At 41.6% G+C, this 7,832-nt stretch overlaps 1 pseudogene; it reads right to left on the bottom strand.

Annotated features, from left to right (window-relative positions):
- Window positions 1-1,024: 1,024 nt before the first annotated feature.
- LOC124728676 lies at window positions 1,025-1,142 on the bottom strand (annotated as a pseudogene).
- Between the last annotated feature and the right edge of the window lie 6,690 nt (window positions 1,143-7,832).

Raw genomic sequence — 7,832 nt, 5'->3', positions numbered from 1 at the left:
ATTCTGCAAGGGCCCATGAATATCTGCGAAGCTCTGGTTTTCCGCCAAAAGAAACTCAGTGACAGCTCTCTCCTTGGACTCCAACTCCATTACAGATGCTATTTTGAAGACTATGCGCAGCGTCGCGACCTGTATGAACTTCACGAAGCTATAGGGATTGAAGTTAGAATATTCCACTACGTTCCACAACAAATTTTGCACTTTTTCAACCAAAACTGGTCTAGAAATGTTCAAATGTGTGTGAAATCTTATGGGACTTAACTGCTAACGTCATCAGTCCCTAAGCTTACACACTACTTAACCTAAATTATCCTAAGGACAAACACACACACCCATGCCCGAGGGAGGAGTCGAACCTCCGCCGGAACCAGCCGCAAAGTCCATGACTGCGGCGCTTTAGACCGAAAACTGGCGTATAAAAATTGTGTTGCACCTTTAATGGTCAACTACACAGCGCTCCTACAAACTACAGTAACTGCTCTACAATAACGAGCGCTGTTCTGCTACGGGTACATCTACTAACAGGAGTTATTTAGATGGAGGGGAGCAAACGACTACCATGACAGGGCCGTGGTGTCCGACCAGCCAACGGCAGACTGCCCATGTAACACTAGCCCTACCAGAAAACAGTCGATTACAGTCCTCTCCGTTGCTTAGCACGGGAAGCACGTAACATTCAACTCCTCCCCCATCTACATCTTCACTCTTGTTCCGTTAGAACCAGAGGTGACTGGCCAACTGGACCTCCACTAGCGCTGAATCTATAGCCTACGTAGGCTCAGACCAACTACTATATTTAAAAAAAACTAAAACTAAACCCCTCCTCAACAGGCCATGAAGGCCCAACGGTACCGACCGGTCGTCGTGTCATCCTCAGCGCATAGTCGTCACTGGGTGCAGATGTGGAGGGGCATGTGGTCAGCACACCGCACTCCCGGCCGTATGTCAGTTTCCGAGAGCGGAGTCGCTACTTCTCAGTCAAGTAGTTCCTCAGTTTGCCTCACAAGGGTGAGTGCACCACGGTTGCCAACAGCGCTAGGCAGACCAGATGGTCACCCATCCAAGTGCTAGCCCAGCCCGACAGCGCTTAACTTCGGCGATCTGACGGGAACCGGTGTTACCACTGCGATAAGGCCGTTGGCCAACTAATATATTATGTTCCTGAAAAGTTAGAAACTTTGTTTGCTAATGAACCATTGACTTCCTCTGTGTCATTTACAGCCGGCCGCGGTGGCCGAACGGTCCTAGGCGCTTCAGTCCGGAACCGAGCGACTGCTATGGTCGCAGGTTCGAATCCTGCCTCGGGCATGGATGTGTGTGACGTACTTAGGTTAGTTAGGTTTAAGTAGTTCTAAGGGACTGATGACCTCAGATGTTCGGTCCCATAGTGCTCAGGGCCATTTTTTTGTCATTTATAATTTTTCTACTTCGTGTGTGTTTTATTTCCCTCAATCACAGTAACAGTAGGGCACCCAAAGAGCACATGTACTGAGGCGGCTGGACTTGCACCACAGTCGCACCCTTCTGTCTCCCTTCTCCGTATCTTGTGCAGGTACACAGGTGTACCAGTCATCGTCTGAGTTCAAACTTTAGTTTTAGCTTCACCAACAACGACATAATCGCGTGTACAAACAGTGATCCAATACTGTAAAATGCTTTTTTATTCCAGTCTCTGACCACAAATGAATTCTTTAGACGATGACCGGTTTCAGTCTGTAATCTGAAGATGGTCATTACAGACTGAAACCGGTCATCGTCTAAAGAATTCATCTGTGATCAGAGACTGGAATAAAAAAGCATTTTAGTTTTAGCCTATCTCGAATGTTAGGGAAAACTTCGTACACCCTACTTGCTTTGGAAGATATTTTCAGACGTTCAAGATTTTTCTTTTTTTTCCCCTTTTGCTTTCTAGATGTTTCCCCAGTATCTCTCTTACCTTGTCCAAAATTCTCTTCCTTAACCAAAGGCTTTCTTGCTTCTGGCTCATAAACAGATCTGAAGGACATTAGCGTGTGATTAGAAATATACCACCTGTGGGCAGCTGGCCGTTGTGGCCGAGCGGTTCTAGGCGCTACAGTGTGGAACCGTGCGACCACTACGGTCGCAGGTTCGAATCCTGCCTCGGGCATGGGTGTGTGAGATGTCCTTAGGTTAGTTAGGTTTAAGTAGTTCTAAGTTCTGGGGGACTGATGACTTCAGAAGTTAGGTCCCATAGTGCTCAGAGCCATTTGAACCATTTGAACCTGTTGGCAAGATACTAAAAGCACCTTTCAATCTGATTAACATCCTTCTTACTGCCTCAAAAGGCGCAATCTGTGATATCCATAAACTGGAGCCGTGTTCTACCATCAATGCCAGCAGGCTTCCGCTGTATAGTCTCAGAATTCTTTGAGAGAGGTAAAATGGTTCAAATGGCTCTGAGCACTATGGGACTTAACATCTGACGTCATCCGTCCCCTAGAACTTAGAACTACTTAAACCTAACTAGCCTAAGGACATCACACACGTCCATGCCCAAGGCAGGATTCGAACCTGCGACCGTAGAGGCCGCGCGGTTCCACACTGAAGCGCCTAGAACCGCTCGGTCACAGCAGCCGGCGAGGGAGGTAAAATCTCTGTTTACCAATTCCTACTAGTTATTCCAACACTGACTGTGCTTTGCGTCTGGGTTAGCTTCTTCTCCAACAGACCTAGAAGTCGAAGTGACGTTAAATGATAAAATTAATAAATTAACTCATGGAGTAACGTACGCTTATTACGAGATTTACGTAACCTTAAGGAACTTTCCCAGTACAGTATCAGTTTTTCAAGCCAAATCATGGAACCACAATTTCTCTGGGTGAAGTTTTTAATTTCTGGGTTAGGGAGCTTTAAAGTTTCACCACGTGTATCTGAATTCTAATTCAGTTACGCGACAAGGAGGAGAGTGTTGACCCATGGAATATAAAGAAGTCACAAATCAAATTTGGAAAGGGGAGATTTGAACATGAAACTCTCTAGAAAGTTTTCGTTGTTTTGACCACTGTACCTTCCAGACCAGTGGCAGTAGATGACGTAAATGAAACGAGACTATGAAGTATTCGTCACGAAAGACATCAAGTATAAAGTACGTTGGAGACGAACTACAAAGCTATGCAACCGGCTGTTCTTTTATAAGCTCTCTTAAAAATGTGTGGTACTTGACATTCTTGGCAAGCTGTTAGTGCTATCACGCACTAAGCATCAGGGAGGAAGAAATTAATGTTCCTTTCATTCTCTGGAGTGAGCACATTAAAGTTCATAATTTGCTTCGCACAAAGAGCAGTTATCAGCGTTAGCGGCAAATTTAATCTGGGTCTTCGACTTGCGACACCTGTTTCATGAAAATGTCATTTCGTTTGCCCTAACGTAGCGAAATATTAGTCACAAGAGTTTTCCTTGCTCCATTTCTTCCGAAGGTTTGATCTCGAAAGGTTATCGTGAAGCAATGCACGTACAGAGAAGTACCAATGCTCTCCCGTAAGCCGTTGCAAGAAGACTTTGCAGTTTTACGACCAGTACCTACGCCATCATCTACAGCTGTTCTCTGCAAACTACTGTGAAGTGCATGGCAGAGGGTACATCTCATGGTGCGCCCCATTGTATGAGCTACTAGGGATTTTTCCCTTTCCATTCAGGTACGGAGCGCACGAATAATGAATGCTTAAAAGCCTCTGCGCGTGTTGCAGTTATGCTAATTTTGTGCTCACCATCCCTATGGGGTAGATACGCAGGATGTTGTAAAATATTCCCTAGATTCATCACTTAAAGTTTGTTCGAGAAACTTTCTAAGTAGATTTTCACGGGACAGTTTGTCTCTCTCAAGTGTCTGCCAGCTCAATTCTTCCTGACATTCTCGCTTTGGTCAAACAAACCAGTAATCATTCGTATGATAGTTCTTTAAATCCATTCAATATTCACAGTCAGTCCTGTTTGGTACGGGTCCCATGCGCTTGAGTAACATTCGCACAAACGTTTTGCAAGCTGTCTTCTTTGTAGACTGACTGCATTTTGCCGATATTCTACCAATGAAACGCAGCCTGGCAGCTGCATTACGTACGGCTGAGCCTATATTATCGCTCCATTTCATATTCCTACGAACTGTTACGCCCAGGTATTTGTCTGAGTTGACCGATTCCAATTGTGGCAGTTGTTTTTCGTTTTGTGAAGTGCACAATTTTACGTCTGTGAACATTTAAAGCAAGCTGCCAATCTTTCCACCACTTAGAAATCTTATCGAGATCCGACTCAACATTTTTCAGATAGTACTTCATTGTAAATAACTACATCATGTGCAAAAAGTCTGAGGTTACTAAAATATTGTGTCCAAGATCATTAACATACAACATAAACGAAAAATGTCCCAACACATTTTCCTGGGGCACGTGTGAGGATATATCTACATGTGTTGACTGCTCTCCATCCGAGATAACATGCTGCGTCCATGTACATCTACATAGATATTCTGTAAATCACGCTCAAGTGCCTGGCAGACAGTTCATCAAACCACCTTCATACATAATTCTCTGTTATTCCACTCTCATACAGAGAGCGGAAGAAACGAACACCTATATCTTCCCGTGCGAGGTCCGATTACCCTTATTTTGCTATGATGATCGTTTCTCCCCACGTAGGTCGGCGTCATCAAAATATTTTCGCATTCGGAGGAGAAAGTTGGTGATTGAAATTTCGTGAGAAGACTCCGCCGCAACGAAAGACACCTTTGTTTTAATGGTGTCCATCCCAAATCCCGTATCATATCAGTGACCCTCTCTCCCCTACTTCGCGGTAATACAAAACGTGCTGCTCTTCTTTGAACTTTGTCGACGTACTCTGTTAATCCTATCTGGTAAGGATCCCACACTGCGCAGCTTTGGTCCAAAAGAGGAAAAAAATGGCTCTAAGCACTATGGGACTTAACATCTGTGGTCATCAGTCCCCTAGAACTTAGAACTACTTAAACCTAACTAACCTAAGGACATCACACACATCCATGCCCGAGGCAGGATTCAAACCTGCGACCGTAGCAGTCGCGCGGTTCAAGACTGCAGCGCCTAGAACCGCTAGACCACCGCGGCCGGCTCCAAAAGAGGACGGACAAGCGTAGTGTTGGCAGCCTCTTTAATAGATCTGTTGCATTCTTCCTACAAATAAATGGCCAATCCAGTCACAAATGTTGAAACGTCCCCTTAGAACAATTATACATGACTGTGCTTAACCTGACACACAATATGGACAGGGTTCGTTTTCAGTGTAACATTTGGTACTGCAGTCCAACCCAAAACTTCATATATCTTTCCTCTTATTTCATCCTTTGTTTCCACCAAAAAAAATTCTATCTAAGCATGCTTTCTGTATTTATATGTTCACACATTTCTTACCTCAACATTTATTTCCAAGAAAATCCTACCTAAACCTGTTTTCTCAATGCATTTCTTCCAATTCATCGCAACTCATTCTCTTAGAGGCTACCCCCTCTTAAGCTAACTTAAATCTACTGAGCTCAGATGCTAAACTAAGGGACGAGGCAATGCAGCATCACATAACAAATCAACACAAACAGCAATGCAAAAAATGCAAATTGGCAAAGCTAGCAGCATAAATGAGCAAAAGTCAAATTCAATAACACTATGCCTGGCAAACAGCAGCAACTTATACCTAAACATGACATAGCGCAAGCAGAAAAAATATTACACTAAACAACAATGCAGATAAGGGAAATGTATATTCACATCTTAATGTCTATGTAATTAAAGTGGTGCACCACAAGAAGTTATTCTACCAAAAAGTTATCAATTACTTGAAAAGAAAATTATGAATGCAGTTACTAGTTCCTTCTTATTGTTCTTTCCTTTCCAAGTGCTCCTTTTTTAAAGAATGTGGATCATAAAATAATTATTTAATAGATCTGTTGACAGAAAGTGTTCACATTAGCAAATGCATTTTATTTTATAAAAGCAATGCTGCAACACAGCTGGAAAACAGATGTCAAATGAAATAAGCAACTATGAAAAGCAAAGCATAAAAATATCATTCAATAGTCATGTGGCATTTCGTAAGTTAGTAGAAATTCTCTCAACTCTCATAGAAAGACGCTTGTCATAATCAGGTGTGCAGATGTAAAAATATTTCTTGTCATTTTATTAGGCATTTCAGTAAATATCGTAAATTAAGAGCTAGTGTAATCATATGTTTTCAAGTTCGACCGTGTCGTTTTTTGCGATGCTTTCTCTAAAGGAATGACAATGGCCAGGATAATGGCCTTCCCTTTCTTTTTTTTTCTTTCTTCCTGTGCTCTGAAAGGCACGCGCTAATGACTTTTTCTCCAGGCGTCTGACACAGCTGGGTGCCCGCGACGCATTACGTGCAGGTGGTCACTTAACTTTCGTACGGAAATATTTACGACAGCAATTTTCGCTAAAGTGACAGTCTCACATAAAAATACTTCACAGGTCAAGAATTAGCGTTGCAAATCTGTAGAAACAAAATCCTATGAATATAACAGTGTCCAAAAAATGTTCAGTGGCATTGTGATACATTCACACATGATTCACACATGTCATAACTCTTAAAGTACGATTCTTGGTTCCCAACATCCTTTTTCACAAGTCAAGAGTCCCTACCCACTATTCATTACTCCTTACCTTATTACACATATACGTATCCATCGACACTCGTCAATATTTCGTCATTATAAATATGAAGCATAATCAAATAACTCATATAGTAGCCTCAGCCTATTAATCGTAAACATACCTCAGCAGCATAATACACATCGTCGTCGTAAAAATAACATCATAACACCTCAGTCAAATCTCAAAATCGTCGTAGCTTCCTCCAATAATTAAAAAAAATTCTCTGCTCATGTCAAAAGTGTCATCTGTCTCAAACGTACTTTAAAAATCATAATCCCTTTACCAAATACATCATTCAAAGCTCTCATAGTATCACAATGGTTCCGAAAAAATATGAACAGTTTCACAAAGTACAGACAAAATACAGTTTCATAAGTGTGAAGTTATCCAGCTGTGTAATTAAGTAAACATCTGTCACTGACGTAGAAAAAAAATGTTTATCTCTCAGTTAAATGATCAGATAGCTGTGTAATTTGTGTGTTAGAGAAATATGGTACCGATGTGTAAAGTTGTATAAGCAAATACCATATTAGCTAGGGTTCCTTGTGGTTGCCACACACATGGTACACAAAGTAAGTGTGTACCCCCCTGAGGATTAATGTAATTATACCCTCAGGTGTTACAGATTACAGCAATGAAATGAAATGTATCACTGAAAACCTTTGTATCATTGTACTTCAAATATCTTTAAAAATAAATGTTTTAAGTACAAAATTAATCACTCAAATGCGTGTCCTGTAGCGCTAAATGTGCGTCTTGCTGTAAGATAATTCTGTGGAAGTGTCGTACTTATCGTCCTCCGAAAGCTAAGTTCTGCAGAAGTCAATGTACTTACCTCATGATAAACAAAAGTGAAATGCTTTATGTATAGATATCTTAGTTATTACGCTTATTGCCATGATGAAGAAAGTACTATGCTGTAACGTATTGTTGTGCTACGGAAAAGGCAATCTCATTGTAGCTATACCACAAAAGTTACTACTAAAACATGTTTTACTTTGCAGAATAAAACAGAAAAACTGTGCAGAAATAAAACAGAAACACTACAAAAGCAACATTGTAAATTGTCACTCATTAGAAGCGTCGTGATAAAACCGTGTAGTTGTCACTTAAACTAACCACTGTGTCCTCTGGTATCTCACAGAAAGTACTTTAAACCCAGAATGTATTTTCAAGTAA

The sequence above is a fragment of the Schistocerca piceifrons genome, chromosome 1, assembly GCF_021461385.2.
Source record: "Schistocerca piceifrons isolate TAMUIC-IGC-003096 chromosome 1, iqSchPice1.1, whole genome shotgun sequence".
Lineage (NCBI taxonomy): Eukaryota > Metazoa > Arthropoda > Insecta > Orthoptera > Acrididae > Schistocerca > Schistocerca piceifrons.
The sequence above is the reverse complement of the archived record's forward strand: the minus strand, read 5'-3'. Positions and strand labels throughout refer to the sequence as shown.